The following is an 18,174-nucleotide window of genomic DNA, read 5'->3' on the forward strand; positions in this document are numbered from 1 at the left end:
TTAGCTCCACCCTCTTGTGTCAAAAACCAAGATGGGGACGGCTAAAATGCCAAACTCGAGGCTTCAAAACGTCAGTCCACAAAACAATGGGTGACGTCACAGTGACTACATCCACTTATTATACACATTTTTGGGCCGTCCCGTCATTTTATCTGCACAACATTTTGAGGGCATCGATTAAAGGAAAGTGATAGTCACAGAGGCATGTAATTCCAAGAAAGCGGACAACTAGGAACCAGGTCTCAACAGGAACCAAATCACGATTCCAATCCCTAATAGAGCTTCTGTTAGCCCGGATGTCATGTCATAGATTTGGTACTGTATACAAGTCTCTCCTTGATTATAAGACTATCTTTTAGTTGATTCTTCACACAAAGAAAAATATATAAACTTGGCAAGGCAAACATAAAAAAACATATTCAGAACCATTTTCGAACCTATTTTGATCAAACTAAGGGCCACACTAGGGCTGGGCGATATGGCCTAAAAAAAAAATCTCCGATTCTTTTACAAAAAATCCGATTCACGATTTAAATCGATTTTTTCCCCCAAAACATTTTGCAGATGACAGAAGCTGTTGAAAACAATTTTTTATTTTATTTTGTGATGATTTTCCCTCGTAGGTTGATAAAAATAAAGTGCAAACAAAACCTGAACATTGTAGAAAGGTGCCTGTGGTATACAAAAAGTATTTGGTCACTCTTTTGTTTCCCTGAATCATTTAAATATACAATTTAATTAAACATAACATTAAATGGCATTAAATAGTAGCCTTCCATTGTAAACAACTGTGCAAATGTAACTTTTTACAGTAAGCTTTTCTAACTGAATACACTGATACAAACACAGCATGAAAGAAAATGTATGTGACCCTTTAACATTCACATTTTCAAAAGTGCAACATCTGATCTAACATCAACATAACATATTTTGCACAGTAAATAAGTGCATGTAAACAAAATCAAGTGCATTCACAACATAACCAACAGTATTAAACAGTAGTGCATGTTTTTTCTAAATATTTTTTGCCAGGAAGACAAGCCTGTCTACTACCTCTGGCTTCAGGCATGCACGGTGGCATGTAACAATGCCCCCCCACACACTGAAAAGCCTCTCAGAGGGGGCACTTGTAGCTGGCACAGAGAGGTATTTCTTTGCTAAAGTACTTAGCCTTGGAAAGTTAAGTTGGTGACGCTTCCACCAGTCAAGTGGATCGGTGTCTGGGTCAACCTGCTGGACCACAGGTCAGTTGTTGCGGAGTAGAATGACATCCCCTCCAGCTCCGCAGAGATCCTTTGGCGTGTACTATTGTACAGCCGAGGCAAGGCAACGTCAGAAAAATGTTTACGGCTTGGTAGCACGTACCTGGGGTCCAAAGCTTTGAGAAGGTGAATAAACCCCGGCTTTTCCACGGTGTATATGGGCACCATATCTTTTGCGATATACATCGCGACTGCATCCGTGATGGCTTTCCACCGGGCACTCTTCTTCTCATGCGGAGTACAGTTGGTGAATGTCTCCAAAATGCTGGGTTGTTGTTGTGAGGTGGCGGCGGCGGCGCTTGTGCTCCCGCGGTCCTGCTCCCTCCTCAGGGCAACAACACTTCTCCCACTCGGCGGCATGCCTCTGTTTGAGGTGCTGCATTAAATTTGTTGTGCTGCTTGATTTTGTAGCAATAGCTTTTAGACAGACCTTACATCGTGGTGCTGTTTGTTCTGTGTCAGATGACACAAACCCGAACCATTTCCAGACCACCGAAGACACATTCTTCCCTCTCTTAAGAACGAGAGCTTCACTGCTGGCCGCCATTGTTTTCGTTTGTAAACAATGCGCGCGCACTCTACTACGGGAACCCAACGGGGGGGAGGGGTGGGGGCGATTTTCTTGATTTTAAATAAAACACATCGCCTTAAAGCACACATTCGAATTAATCGATTAAATCGATTTATCGCCCAGCCCTAGGCCACACCAACTGCTGCTTACTTACAGAGAGTAAGTAAACATCAACGGCTCTGGTCCCAAGTGTACTTCAGCGTACTGTGTCTATTTAAAGCCCAAACCTGGAGCCCGGCTGTCCCAGATACAGCTTTGTTGCTTGGATTGAGTCAGTGCACAGGTTCCTGGTAATGCTACGCCCTGTCTCCAGAATGATCAGTGTAGTAGTGGGTGAACTCTGTGATTCTTTTTTTACCCAGGCAAGATCACCATGGCAACCACAACAACTGAACCAGGAGCGTGTTTGAGTTCAGCTCTCTGAAAAAAATGAAGTCGCCATTCAACAAGAGCGCAGTCTACAAACGCATTGAGGGAGAACACTACAGACAGAACGTCTAGGACCATGGAGTGAACTTCAGGACTTCACAGTGTTCTAATGCTGCTTTCATTTGTCCTCCAGTGATGATTAACTCTATCAGACACAGTAAACGTTCGGAAGGATTTACTCCCGTGAATCCCACTGTGGCAATAAAAATGGCTTCTAACAGATAGCTCATAGCTTACATAATCCTTCAAGGTCATCAATAATGAATACAAACTACTACCCCACATTAAGTGTACCGAACGCCTTGCAACACACTGCACCCATATTCTCGTCAGCACAGCGTGAGGCCAGCATCACAATGTTCATAGACTCAAAGGAAAATGACAATATTGCATCAATGAAAAGTTGTGTCTTCATCAGCAGACTGTTGTCTTGGCACTGACTCTAGTGTTGTCCCACATTCTCATTTCAAAAGCATCTAGGTCTAGAGATAATATCTATTCCATTGGTAGTAGAAAAGATAACGGGCCCAGTAGTAGTCCAATAAAGGGCTGTTTGAGCTAAAAGACATTGAACTCCATGTCTGAGTAACACTTTATAAACATCTGCTGTATAAGATACCAAGAATGCATACACATATGGCTAATTCATTTTAAGATTGAAGCTTTAAAGCTGCATTAAATGATTTTTTTAGCCACTTGAGGGCAGTAGAATAAACTGAAAGCACAACAGCTGACATACTATCACCATACAAAGTTATTAAAGTCCCAGTGACACCGAAGTCAGAGCGTCTTTCTCTTGCAACCTCTTTCTTTTACAGTGGTGCGTTTCCCCCCGCTCAGCGGGTCAGTGATCGTTGCTCTCCGGCGCTCGCCGGGCACATTTCCTGTGACCGGCTCTAGGGTCGGCTTGGAAAGGCCGGATCTATACATGAAATGGCATTTTCCTCTGGGGGTGGTGTGTAATGTGTTAAAATTAGATGCTGCCACCACAGAAACAATTTACGTGCTGGGACCAACAATTAATGTTCAGGCAACAGAGCTCCTTCGTTAGGTTTAGGAAAGAAAAGATCACGTTTCGGGTTCAAATAACTTCTGCATTCTGCGTAATTTCAAATAGATCAGCGTTGACTTTTTGGTTTTACATGGGACATGAACGCCGAGTGAAGTCTTGTTTGATCAGTCCATCCACCCGTCCTACCTGGTCGCATTACGTGCCACCACGCTGGTCATCTCACTGTCTTGTTGATTTACTAACTGACTGGAGAGCCGACACATTTCCTGTAAAAGTAGCTGATTATAATGTTGTAAAATGAATTCTACCGTGACTGACCGGTTGGATGAGTGGTTGATGTCTGTGTCACTGGTGACCTCAGTGACTCAATAGCTGACTGCCCTGGTGAGTGGACTGAATATGCTGACCATACCTGGTTGGCTGGACCGCTAGCCTGACTTCCTGCCTGCTTGGCTGGTAATCTGGGAGAGATTGCATGTAATCCCACCAATCTCTAAAGCGAAAATCATGGCATCATCATTACAGCTATGCATTAGAACATCTCTGATAATCCATCCAGCTTCCTGCTTGTAGTCTCAGGCAAACATCAGCCTGGTTCTCTATACAATACTCAGAGCATTAATATAGCAGCAAACAACGATTTGCTATGTAAAGATGTAGTAATGTCTACTTTAGGGAAGGGCAATATGGAGAAAATCAAAAATCTCAATATCAATATTGCAATGATATTGTAGTGTTACAAAATACTTACACAATGCAATTTTTGATAAATAATCATCAGTAATGTGGATATAATGATTAAGTGTGTAAATACAAATAATAGTTCAGCTAAAATAGTCTGGTAATTTAAAAATATGACATCACTTTACCGTAATGCAGCCTTTATATCCAGGATATAAAGAGATAAAAAGACAACACCTCTGTCGTATTGTGATATCCAAAATCTGAGACAACATCAATATACTGTTGATATATTGCCCAGCCCCATCTACCTGAGCTCTGCACTGCGATGATTATGATGATCGTTAGCCGTCAATATTCAGTCAAATTATGATCAGGACGACGGCATTCATGCTTTTATAGTCTCTGATCTCTGAGGTTACATTGTAAACAACCAATCCGTGTCTAAATCCACAGGAGAGCTAGTAACGTTAGCAGCACCACTATTGAAGGTTCACTTCAGTTACATTATGATGTGTTCAGGCTCTCTTCAGTGAAAATGAGAAGTGGGCAAAGATAAATTATAACGTTATCATTATGTGTTCACATGTAATCTCGTAAAATGTAGTGTTTGTAAGAAACTTTAAAAAATCCAGTTGTTTGAAGATGTTTTCAGATAATAGAGATGAATTATGAGCCGTTTACTCAAAGCAGCTTACTCTAAGCAGCTTATAATAAATCATTAAAACAAGATTGGTTTTAAATCAATAGAAATACAATATTGTATTTCTTGTATTCTTATCTTATCAATTGAATTGTTTGTTTGTCTGACAAAAAACACTATACATTACTATAACAAAGTAAAAGCATAACATTTAGAATGTATTTCTATGGTTATTTGATGGTTTAACATACTTCAGATTCGTTGAAATGATTTTTCGGACAGTGGCAAATTAAATAGTCTGGATCCTTGAAGACCAGCTGTATAATCAAACAATAAAGGGATCTGTATCTGACAACACGGATCATCAATAATTGGCAATTAGTATCGGCGGCAACAAAATGTGATCAGGGATCTCTAAAAGTTAGATTTGCCCCCTTTTTTCTTCTGTGCTGATCTGTGATCCGATCCGTGAGTCTGAGCCATGATCCGATACGAACCGTGAGCTTTATGATCCGTTGCACCACTGTTCACAAGCATAACCCAATACTGGGTGTCATCGCAAATACTGAAGCATTTCTAGCACGGTTACCATTATGATAACACAATGCAACTAGCATTTCTTTTTATTCCGTCTTACTCATTCTAATAGTATTGTAAAATATTGTCTCCTCTTGCATCTTGCTATGTTGATGATAAAGGAAATGCATGCATTGTAAGACCCTCTGCATATCTGAACCTGCCACTGAAGATGAAGTTATGGAAATTCTTTGTTCCCAAGTTCATTTATTACCACATCATTCTGTTGATAATACATCTCCCTCTCTCTTTCTTCTTCCGGCCTCTGTATGTCTTTTTTATTCTTGGCTGTGTGTCTTTCTGACACACCTGTCTATCACTATCTGTCACAAAGATATCTCCCATAAAATACATCGTGTTTGAGAGGGACTGCTGATCGAAGGCTCCGTCCATTATTAAAGAGTCACAGTCAGAGTGACAGTGAGCCAGCATGCACGTTACCAAGGGACCTGAAATAGTAGCAGCTGAATGGAATTCAGCCATCATTCATTTCATCATGCACAGCTGTGCTTTGGCTACTGTGACAAGTCAAAATGTCTTCTGTGAACAGGGCCTAACAAAGTGAGTTCAGCCTCTTGCTCAAGGACACTTGGACGTGCGGTAGGAGCAACTGGGGATATGAACCGACAACCCTACCATTAGTAGCAAACATGTTCCACTACCTGCTATCATTTCCCCAAAAATAAGAATATATTAACAGAAGTTACGAATGAATAGAAAGAATATTTCACCCAGGAGACTGCTGTTCGTGTCCCATGTACTTTTCTTGCGTTTTTGTTTTGTTTCAATTTTGTAGTCATTTTAAGCCAAACCAGGATGTTTTTTTACCAAACCTTACCAAAGAGGATTGTTACCTAAACCTAACTCGGTAGTTTTGTAGTGTTAATTATTGTTCTGTATCGAATTACAACGTTAACCCCCTGTTTCAAACTGTAACCGCCTATAACCTGGGAGAAAATACGTTTCCATCAGGACATAACAGAGAGCCGAGAAGAGAGTTTCCTAATTCTGTAGAAGACAAGGTTGAATATGTGTTGTCGTAAATTTGATTTCCAAACGTCTAGTCGCGATTATGAAAAATAAATAACTTAAACTCAAGAGGATTTTTGAATGAATAGAGTGTGACATATGGGTGACAGAAGCAGAGACAGCGGCAACACAAATAGACACACAAAGACCGACTGTCAGACCTCTTCAACCACGACAGGAGCCACCAGCAGATCCATCAACACCAAGCATTGTCCTCTGACCCACAAATTTCAAACTGATATCAAACGTGTCAGAATAAAATTACTGTATAAGATGAGGCACAACACTCCAGAATATTTGTTTTTGTAACAGTGCAGCCATGTTTCTTAGGTTTAAACTTCACACAGCTTGATTAGTAAATAGAGATGTGCCAATCTGAATTTTTCAGTCTTGATACCGATCCCTGGGCTTTGGGTATCGGCTGATACCAGTGTTTGACTAATAAGATGTATGCCTCACTAATAAGATGTATGCCTTACTGTGTGGAAGTGACTGGGGTATGTGTAAGGCGGCATCAGGGTGACTTAAACACTGCTTTGCTAACTTTGTAAAACAAAATGTAACAGATAAAGACAAAATAACAAATGCTTAGTCAATATGAAATCTAATAAATTGTACATTGTGCATGTGGCATCCCATCTATTAATGAGTTTACGGTGCATTAGTCATCCTCAAAACACTGCGCACTGAATTTCACAAGTGAAACCGACTAAAAAGAGCAAAATCAGAAGCAGCCGGAGAGAGAAAGACATGAGCATTGATAGAACAATGCGTACTAATCCACACTGAGACAGAGGATGCAGTGTGTGTGTGTGTTTGGGGGGGGGAGGGGGCGGTATTATTGTATAATGGCAGGCTTACTCCCTGTAGAACATCACAGACTCTTCCATAAACTGGTGCAAGGCTGTGTAACATCAGGAGAAAAAAAGGCCTTTAAAAAACAAGAAGGCCCTGACTGCTCTGGAGCTGCACCTGCTGCCTGTGAGAAAACTACCCTCCTGTAGTAGATGTCATGGAGCACAAAGAGCACCAGAAAGCATCGTCTATAAGAGACTGTAGTCCCATATAGGACTATTACGGTTAAAGAGGCAAAGTCTAAATTAGCATTAGAAGCAATGAGGCTGCTCTGCACTCATTAACGTTAATGAAACCCGGGGAGTACGATGAGCTCGCGTAGGGATATCACAGGAGCATCTTTGGATTACTATACCCTGGTGGTTTTTCAGCAGGAGGGGTGTAACATCCCGACTGCGGCACCACCATAACAAAGAGACCCGAACCCACGGAGCTCCGTGTGAGAGACAGAGGTCCCCCTCACACGCCCACTATCCTCCACCGTTTCGACGGGAAACACCTTACACCACAACGTCAAATTGTCCCGTCCGCAATAAAAATAAGCTAAATATAGGCCCATATCCATGCCGCAGCAGCGCGAGACCTAAATAACGCTGTGAATATGACATGGATTTCATCGTTGACTCAGTAACGCGCGAGAGGATGGCGCAGCGCGAGGACACAGTAGGCTAAACGACGAAAACCGAGCAATGACACGTCATAAATCCCATTTAAATGTTAAAATAAGCCACTTTACTCACCGTTTCGATGTGTCCCGTTTTTGTCACAGAGCGCTTTCGTATCTGTGTGTGCGTGTGTGTGACAGTCGGCGCGCGTGAAGGTGAAAATCTCTCCACCTTTCGCTGCTTGCAGAGCAGACTGGTGCCAGAACTCAGATGCAAGCCCCGCCCTCTTCCCAGCCGGCTCAGCCAATCAGTAGCCAGGAGCAAAAGAAAAAAATAAACCTTTTGATGTGAATCTGCAGGCATCAGGGATGCTGCTGCCTTCACGAGCTGCCCTAAATATGAAGCTGTGAATGGATTTGGTGATGGATTTGTAAGAAACAAATGAACACAGTTCATAGTAGTGAATCCCAGGAATGACATGTTATTTCCCAAATGGACTCTCAATGTTCAAAGTGCAAAACAGACAAATACATAAAAAAGTGAAGAAAAGCTATAATTTGTTAAACACAAATGTAGTACCCTAGTTACAAACTAACTACTTAACTGGAAAGGTACAGTCAATGCAGATCTCTTCCAGGTGTGTCTGCAACGACCACTGCTGTATTGTAAAAACAAATTTCCCCCTGGGGATGAATAAAGTATCTATCTATCTATATTGTGTGATTGAAAGACTACAACACACATTCGGCTTCAATTGTATGATAATCATGCATACAAGCTATTCAAATTTACGTTTTTATTTGAAACATAAATGTGGAAACGAAAAATGAGTGATGGCCTATTAGTGCATATAATAAAAAGAAAATACAAAAAAAATGCAAATGAAAGCATCTTACTATAAAATGCACAGTTACAAGGTGCAGTAGGTAACCGACACATAAAGATGAGTAAATGCACAATAAATCAACAGGGGAGTCATGTAAGAAGGGACCTAAATAAAAAATTAACCGATATGCAAATTGAACAGAGTGAATGCAGCTGTGCCATTAATATCACTACAATATGTACAGTATGGACAGAACCAGTACAGGAGAATGAATACTATGTACAATACAAACAACAAGCAGGTATACAAATATGGTCATTGTAAATTAAGCTGTTGTCTACATATAGATAATTGAGCCTAAAAGGTGCAATGTGTAAAATCAGGTCAGAATTTTGGTTTCAAAATTCATTAAATAAACTTGCATTATTAACAGAATGTCAAGAGGCTACAGTGTTGACATCATGTCAGAGACGTCTGTGTATTGTGTTGCAGAGACATCTACTGAAATGAGCATGCTAACCAGCTAGCCCTGGCCCGTCCTGTCTTGTAATACCACTTGTACCTGTAGAGGCGATAGTGAGTCACTGAAGCGTCCAGTCTGTCCTCGGTCCAACATGAGAGGACAAAGACGGCCAGTCACATTGAATTTTATCATTTTAGTTTTTTATTGGATTAAATCCAAAAGTGGCAGAAACGAGAAAACAACCCATATTTTCTGTTTCATACTCCCCTCCACCAAAAGGCCAATTAGGATGATGATGGCGGGGAGGCAGCTCTGGGAGACCAACCTTAAATCAGTGGCTAGCAACTAAAATTCAGCGAGCACAAACCCCGGTGCCGGGGGTCTGATCCTGCATGACACCCTGACGCCCCACCGGTTAGCTACATATGTGCTACCTGATGGTCCGTCCCCTGGAGTCGCCACACGCTCTTCTCCCAGCAGAGTAGTCTCCTGGTGGAATGGAGGACAAAACAAAAACTGGGGTTGTTTTTCTGTTTCTGCAACATTGGATTTAATCCAGTGAAGAAACTCTCAAAACCTATGGACCATACTGTCCCCAGATAGTGTCACAGTAAGCACTGAGATGTCTAATGTCAACTATAGGCCGACGCCTATGAGATAACAGTGGTGTTTTGAAAGGCTGTCAGTTTTGGTAGAATTTTGTATTGTCTAGCCGCGAACTGAAGGTATTTGTTTGGAGCATGTGACCAGTCATTACATGTTGCACCTTTAAAGTAACAGTAAGGCAAGGCAAGGCAAGGCAAGTTTATTTGTATAGCACATTTCAACAACAAGGTAATTCAAAGTGCTTCACATAAAACCATTAAAAGCATCAAAACATAAGGCAAAATGAAAGGAGATTTAAAAACAATTAAGAACATTAATTAAAACATTAAAAAACAGTGTAAGAAATAAAATACAGTAGTAAAATGCAGAAATGCAGGAAATTGATTAATATATGAATTGAATGTGGTTCAATTAAAGGCAGCAGCAAACAGAAATGTCTTCAATCTTGATTTAAATGAGCTGAGGGTCTCAGCAGACCTGCAGCTTTCTGGGACTTTGTTCCAGATATGTGGAGCAGAAAAACTGAACGCTGCTTCTCCATGTTTAGTTCTGACTCTGGGAACAGAAAGTAGACCGGTCCCAGACGACCTGAGGGGTCGGGATGGTTCATAAGGTAGCAGCAGATCAGAGATGTATTTTGGCCCTAAACCATTCAGTGCTTTGTAAACCAACAGGAGGATTTTAAAGTAAATTCTTTGTTGGCCAGGAAACCAGTGCAAAGACCTCAGAACTGGAGTGATGTGATCCACCCTCCTGGTCTTAGTGAGGACTCGAGCTGCAGCGTTCTGAATCAGCTGCAGCTTTCTGACAGACTTTTTACAGAGACCTGTAAACACACCGTTACAGTAGTCCAGTCTGCTGAAGATAAATGCGTGGACAAGTTTTTCCAAATCCTGTTGAGACATAAGTACTCTAATCCTTGATATATTCTTCAGGTGATAGTAGGCTGATTTTGTAATTGTCTTGATATGGCTGTTCAGGTTGAGATCTGAATCCATAACTACACCTAGATTTCTGGCTTGGTTTGTGGGTTTTAACATCAGTGACTGAAGCTGAGCGGTGATTTTCAATTGTTCGTCCTTGGTACCAAAAACAATTACTTCTGTTTTATCTTTGTTTAATTGAAGAAAATTCTGGCACATCCAGTTGTTGATTTGTTCAATGCAGTTACCCAGCCCTTGTATGGGATTATAGTCCCCTGGTGACATGGTTATGTAGATTTGTGTGTCGTCTGCATAATTATGATAACACACTTTGTTGTTTTCCATAATCTGAGCTAGTGGAAGCATGTAGATGTTGAACAGAAGAGGCCCCAGTATTGAACCTTGGGGAACACCACATGTCATTTTAGTCAGCTCTGATGTGTAATGAGCTACAGACACAAAGTATTCTCGGCCCTTCAAGTAGGATTCAAACCAGTTAAGTGCTGTGCCAGAGAGTCCCACCCAAATTTTTAGTCTTTCTAGGAGTATGGCATGGTCGACCGTGTCGAATGCAGCACTGAGATCTAGTAAGACTAAGACTGAACTTCTGCCATTGTCTATGTTGAAGTGGATGTTGTTGAAAACCTTAACAAGAGCAGTTTCAGTGCTGTGGTGCTGTCGAAAGCCTGACTGGAAAACATCAAAGCAGTTATTTACGGTCAAGAAGTTGGTCAGCTGTTGGAAAACCGCTTTTTCAATTATTTTACTCAAAAATGGGAGGTTTGATATTGGCCTATAATTTTTCATCGTTGCGGAGTCTAAACTAAACTTCTTTAGGAGTGGTTTAATAACTGCAGTTTTTATGGCTTGTGGGAAGACACCTGAGAGAAGGGATGTGTTTACAATTTGTAAAAGATCAGTGGTCATGCAGTTTGAAATATTTTTGAAAAAGTGTGTTGGTAGAATATCCAAGCAGCAGGAGGATGACTTCAGATGTTGTATAATGTCTTCTAGGCTTCTATGGTCCATTGAATGAAATTGTGTCATGATATTTGAATGGATGTTATTCAGAGATCGGGACAACACATATCCTGTGGTTGATGTGGAGGCACTGACTGCTTGTCTAATTTTCTGAATTTTGTCAGTAAAAAAGGAGGCAAATTGATTGCATGCCCAGGTGGATTGGAGTTCAGCAGCTACCGACACTGGAGGGTTTGTTAGCCTGTCGACGGTAGCAAATAAGGCGCGTATTGTTCTTGTTTTTGGTTGTGATGTCAGAGAAGAATGACTGCCTTGCATTTCTAAGTTCCAAATTATAATTGCGAAGTCTCTCTTTATAGATGTCACAGTGAACCTGGAGATTAGTTTTTCGCCACCTGCGCTCAGCTTTCCGACACTCTCGTTTCTCCATTTTGACCAACGTAGCATTTCTCCAAGGAGATCTTTGCTTACCCGAGACAACCTTCACTTTAGTGGGTGCAATGGCATCAATAATATTTTTAACTTTAAAATTGAAGCCATCTACAAGCTCATTGACTGAGAGGCAAGAGAGGGCTGGCGTGGAGGAGAACTTCTGAATAAATAGTTCACTGGTGTTTTCAGAGATGTAACGCTTTGTCACAACCTTGGTTTGGACATTTGTGTGCAAGGAGATTGCACTCTCAAAGAAAACACAGAAATGATCAGAGAGTGCAACATCAGTCACAGCAACCTTGGAAATGTTTACACCTTTGGTGATGATTAGGTCCAGAGTGTACCCCCTGTTGTGGGTGGGTCCTGTCACATGCTGAGTCAGATCATAGTTATCAAGGACACCACATAGTTCTATAGACTCTCTGTCCTGGGGATTATCAACATGGATATTAAAATCACCAACAATAACAACACAGTCAAAATCAATACAGATTACAGACAGCAGTTCAGTAAACTCATCAAAGAAGGTTGCACAGTATTTAGGCGGTCTGTAAATGTTTAGGAATAAAGCTTGAGTGGATTTCAGAGCCACATATTCAAAAGAACTAATATGACCAAAGGACATCTGCTTGCATTGAAGAGAATCATTAAATAAAACAGCAACTCCACCTCCTTTCTTATGCGCTCTTGTTTCGCTCATGAAACTGAAGTTGGGAGGTGTTGATTCAATAAGAACAGCTGCACTATTATCTTGATTTAACCAAGTTTCAGTTAAAAACAAAATGTCCAGTTTGTGCCTAACAAAAAATGTTTTTCCTGACAGAGACCTGACATTTAATAAAGCTAGGTTTAATGTGGTTAAAGCTTTCTTTGCCCAATTTATTTGGACAGGCTGACGAGGAATGTATGCTAAGTTTGATAAGTTAGCATGTTTACTATTGTTTCTTCGCAGCCTCACCTTTCTTTTTCTATAAACTTGCAGGACAGGAATTGAAACGGCTAGCTGCATACAGGGCCCCGACTTTTCCTGGAGAAAGTCATTGGTATCATTAGCCCTGTAGCCTGGACCCAGAAGATATCAATTGTGGTACCGTTGAGGAGTGGGGAGAGGAGTGTGTTTGGTTCCAGCAATGACCAGCTTTTCCATGTGGTCAGTGAACTCCAGGTGGGGGGAGGATGGGGAGAGTGTGAGAGAGGATTGCGATCCAAAGTATGGACCCGAAATAGAAGTAGGTGCTGGGGAGGGAGGTAAAGACTCCTCGTCTAGGAAGTCCATACTTTGCAGTCCAAAGTATGGACCTGAAGTAGGTGCTGGGGAGGGAGGTAAAGACTCCGTGTCTGGGAAGGGTGGGGAAAGTGGGCGATCGGAGGCGGTCTCTGATGATGAGGTTGTAGACTCCTCCTTTTGGCTGTCGTTAGGCGGGGGCATCCTTCCCGTAAGGTCTCCATGGCGATGCTATGTGGTTATCTCTTGTTTAGACTCCTCTTGTATCTTGTCCTTGGCAGTAGGGACAGACGAGTGACGCAGGGAGAAAAACAGGTTAGAGGTAAACAGTTTTACCCCTGACTTGTTCAGGCAAATTCCATGCGCTGCAAAAAGATGTCTGCGCTCCCAGAAAAGGTAAAAATTGTTGATAAAATGTACTGAATGGTCAGCACATGCAGTTGACAGCCATCTGTTAAGTGCAAACAGCCTGCTGAATCCTTCATCTCCTCCTCTGACTGGTGGAAGAGGGCCACTGATAAACACCTCAGCCTTGACAGAGCTAACTGTGTTTAACAGATCAATAAAGTCTCGCTTCAGAACTTCAGACTGTTGTTTCACAATATCACAGCTTCCTGTATGCACGATGATGTTTTTCGCTGTGGGATAGTCAGCCACGATGTCCAGGAATGTGTCTCTCATGTCAGAGACCATATCTTTCGGAAAGCAGAGTATTTTGGTGTTCTTGCTGCACAGTTTTCTGACATCTTTTACAGCATAGTCGCCAACAATCAGAGTCTCAGGCCCAGTCATTAGCTTTGCCTGCGGCCTTTTCTCACATTTACTCTCAGTTCTTACCCTGCTTTGGGGAGATAGCTGCTTATCCAGGTCATCAGATGGAGATTTAGGATCCTGCGACAATGGAGCAAATCTGTTTTGAAGTTGTAGGCTTGGTTGTTGTGGAGGTATTTTGCAGGTTTTACTTTCCTTAGCTGTCCTTGGCTTTGTCCGTCTGGGTGCAGGGGTTGAGGAGGAGTTCTGCCCGTGTGCTAGTGCAGGCCAGTCAGTTGCATAATATTCATTATCTGCTCTCTCCTCCTGTTTCTTGGTAGGCCTGGTTGTGCTAGTTAGCTGTGTCTTAGCTTGCATTTGTCCAGTGTTTTGAGTCCATGGTAGAGTGGTATCATTCCCACACAGTCCATTTACTTCCACGTTTACTTCTAGTCGGTAGATTTTTGTTTCCAAGACTGCAATCTTCTGTAGGAGTTTGTAGTAGTCATCCGTGGAGAAGGGAGGCATCTTGCTGCTACTTAGCTTTAACTTAGCTGCTAGTTAGCATTAGCCAACAATCCAAATAGCTCGACAACTTTCTGGATTTGTCTTCACTCAAACGTTGAAGAGTGATATATGTGATATATCTGGCAAGATATATGTGATATATCTGGCAAATTGAAGCAAGAAAATGCAAGAAAATGCAAGCAGAGGCAAGAGCAAGCAGCAAAGCGACTGCACTCTCTCATCAAGGTCGTATATTCTCTTTGCGTGCGTATCCCAGAGCACCCGGGCATGATTGACCGTTTTGAAAAGTTTATGTTTACGTAATCTTCTGATAGCTGGATTCAGGCCACTTTGTTTCACTTTCGTTGTTACAGCGCAATGTTCGGAGTTTTCAATTTGTTGTGAACAGGTATCCATATCAGCGTGTGAGTTATGCTGCGTTCACACCGGTCGCGTTGATTTTTTGACGCGCGTCGAGATTACATACAAAGTCTATGCACAGACGCGATGAGACTGGCGCGCCGCGATTTTGCGATGGCGCTGCACGTTGGACGCGTTATTGCAGTGCGGTGGACGCGGTGGAGGCGTTGGACGCCGCAAAATCGCCAACGCGCGAGTTGAAATTTTTCAACTTCAGCGACATAATCGCGTGACGCTGTGGCGCGATAGCCTATCAGCGTTGAGTTGCTCCCCCTGTCATCACTGGCTTCCTGCCGTTGTTGAATCAGGAAATAAATCCTGTCGCCGTCTGTGTTCACCCAGAGCGCTACGATACCTCATATCAATAGAGACCGGACCAAACTATGTGTATGCATGTGTGTGTGTAAACCATACGGTACAAACAATGAATAGACGCTGCCGTATTTACGTCTACGTGACGTTATTGAGTGCTGGTGGAGCTGCTACGATGTTGGCATAGCCTAGCACCGATCCATCAGAGCTCCATTGAGAAGACCAGTAACCTACAAATCGGCATCATTACGTAGTTATTTCGGAGTCCCTTTTTGTCGGAGAAGACAAGTACAAATCGGCATCATTACGTAGTTATTTCGGAGTCCCTTTTTGTCGGTTTATTACCGTTGAATCACAGCCAAATCAGTTTATTTAGTGTTCCTACAGCTGTAGTAAACAGCGACCGGTGGCTTGCTAGACAGTGAATACAGCTCGATACAATCCACGGAGCTCCTCTGAACAATATTATGAACCAGACATGACGGCGTTTGGCATTCCGATGTTTGAGGGACTTCCACAACACGTACAAAGCAGCAATTGTCCTTATTCCTTTCACGGTTGACAGCGGAAATAAATGGCGGCCAGATGGAGGCTTCCAGGACGATAAACCACGCCCCCTCTCCGGCGCTACGAGATTTTGCGGCGACCGGTGTGAACACGACCGGCGGCGCGTTGGACGCTTTTTTGCAGTGCGTTGGACGCTTTTTTGCAGTGCGTCAAAAAATCAACGCGACCGGTGTGAACGCAGCATTAGTCAGTGGATTGTTGGTGTTGATCCGGATGCCAGACCGGTTGGTAGCTGGAATACTGCTGCTGGGACCTGGGTGTAGCCTAGTGGTAGCTTGCATGCTGCTGCTGGGGCCTGGGCCTGTCCTGGTGGTAGCTGGCATGCTGATGTTGGGGCCTTGGGAAAAGTTAAAATTTGACAGTTTGTTAATCAGGACATTGTGATTAACCGTATCAAAAGCCTTCTTCAGGTCAAGAAAAACCGCTGCTACTACACCCCCTTTATCCATTTTAAGCTTCACATTCTCTAAGAGGAAGCAGTTGGCATGTTTCAGTAGAATGATTAGCCCTGTAACCAAACTGCATAGGATGCAGCTGATATGGAGAGCCGTTGAGATGTTTAATGAGTTGCTCTGCAACACATTTTTCAGCAATTTTGGAAACAGCAGGGAGGATACTGATTGGCCGATAATTGGAGACATCGGTTGAATCGTCTGACTTAAAAATGGGTGTTACTATGGCTGATTTCCATCCTTTTGGAAACACACATTGCTTGAGAGACTTGTTGACAATGCTTGTGATCGGGTGAGCGAGTGTGCCTTTATGTTTATTTCGAAAAATATTGTCAATTCCATAAACATCTTTGGACCTAGAGTTCTTGAGTGAGCCTAGAACTCTGGTGACAGTAGATTCAGAGACTTCTTGAATAGAGAAGCATGGTTAACCTTCATTTACTGGTGTAGGATCAAATTGACCAATACTGGAGCTTCGAGTTAAAGCTTCCACTGAGTTGATAAAGTATGAATTGAAAGCTGTACAAATTACAACTTCATCTTGTGTACGGCTTTTTTCAGGAAACTGTTAATTGTGGTCTGTATTGTGGATAAGAAGATGTTGCTGTCTTCCTCCACACTTGCACCCGTTAAACAGTTGCTCCAATCGATTCCTTGTCCTTGTGGGTTTGTTCACTAACTGGATCATATTAAAGCAATCAATTGTACGTTTTAGGGATTTTCTTCCAGACTTATCCTCCCAATTTACATTAAAATCACCCATTAATATAACTTTGTCAAAGTCACATTCCTTTAACATGGAATTAAGCTGATCGTAAAATTCACATTTGGACGATGGTGGTCTGTAGAGACATATAAGAGTAAGAGACATTTGAGATGATAGTGACACTTTCAGACCAATACATTCCAATTTGACATCACTTGACCACTCAATCTGGCTGCAGTTAAGGTGTTCTTTAACGTAAAACATTACTCCTCCTCCTTTACCACTAGATCTATCTCTTCTAAATATATTGTATCCACGTACATTCAAAGCAACAGAGGGCGAGTTTATATGTAGCCAGGTTTCTGAGAGACATAGAAAGTCCAGGTTTGAATCCACAACAAGATGTTTTATCTGATCCATTTTAGGCAAGAGACTATGAATATTCAAATGCCCCCCAAACAGTCCTTTAGATCTTGCGTGCGTATCCCAGAGCACCCGGGCATGATTGACCGTTTTGAAAAGTTTATGTTTACATAATCTTCTGATAGCTGGATTCAGGTCACTTTGTTTCACTTTCGTTGTTACAGCGCAATGTTCGGAGTTTTCAATTTGTTGTGAACAGGTATCCATATCAGCGTGTGAGTTAGTCAGTGGATTGTTGGTGTTGATCCGGATGCCAGACCGGTTGGTAGCTGGAATACTGCTGCTGGGACCTGGGTGTAGCCTAGTGGTAGCTTGCATGCTGCAGCTGGGGCCTGGGCCTGTCCTGGTGGTAGCTGGCATGCTGATGTTGGGGCCATGGTGTAGCCTGGTGGTAGCTGGCATGCTGCTGCTGGGGCCTGTGCCCGACCCGGTGGTAGCTGGCATGCTGATGTTGGGGCCTTGGTGTAGCCTGGTGGTAGCTGGCATGCTGCTGCTGGGGCCTGTGCCCGACCCGGTGGTAGCTGGCATGCTGATGTTGGGGCCTTGGTGTAGCCTGATGGTAGCTGGCATGCTGCTGCTCGGGCCTGACCCGGTGATAGCTGGCATGCTGATGATGGGGCCTTGGTGTAGCCTGGTGGTAGCTGGCATGCTACTGCTGGGGCCAGGGCGTAGCCCGGTTGTAGCTGGAATGCTACTGCCAGGGCCTGCGCTTAGCCTAGCGGCAGCTGGCATGCCTCTGCTAGGGCCTGGGCCTAGCCTAGTCGTAGCTGGCATGCTACTGCTAGGGCCTGGGCCTAGCCTAGTCGTAGCTGGCATGCTACTGCTAGGGCCTGGGCCTAGCCTAGTCGTAGCTGGCATGCTGCTACTTGGGCCTGGGCCAGACCTGGTGGTGGCAGAAAGTTTGTTTCTTCCATCCAG

General features: G+C 42.9%; 1 protein-coding gene across 1 annotated transcript in view; it reads right to left on the reverse strand.

The window, feature by feature from the left end:
- The window catches only part of LOC306788787 (uncharacterized protein), a 121,367-nt gene extending 113,534 nt beyond the window's left edge, over positions 1-7,833 (reverse strand). Inside the window, exon 1 of the mRNA XM_079284442.1 lies at positions 7,799-7,833. The gene's annotated coding sequence lies outside the window, so the exon portion shown is untranslated. The remainder of the gene's footprint in view (positions 1-7,798) is intronic.
- Between the last annotated feature and the right edge of the window lie 10,341 nt (positions 7,834-18,174).

Source organism: Melanostigma gelatinosum (assembly GCF_949748355.1).
Source record: "Melanostigma gelatinosum genome assembly, chromosome: 15".
Classification (NCBI taxonomy): domain Eukaryota; kingdom Metazoa; phylum Chordata; class Actinopteri; order Perciformes; family Zoarcidae; genus Melanostigma; species Melanostigma gelatinosum.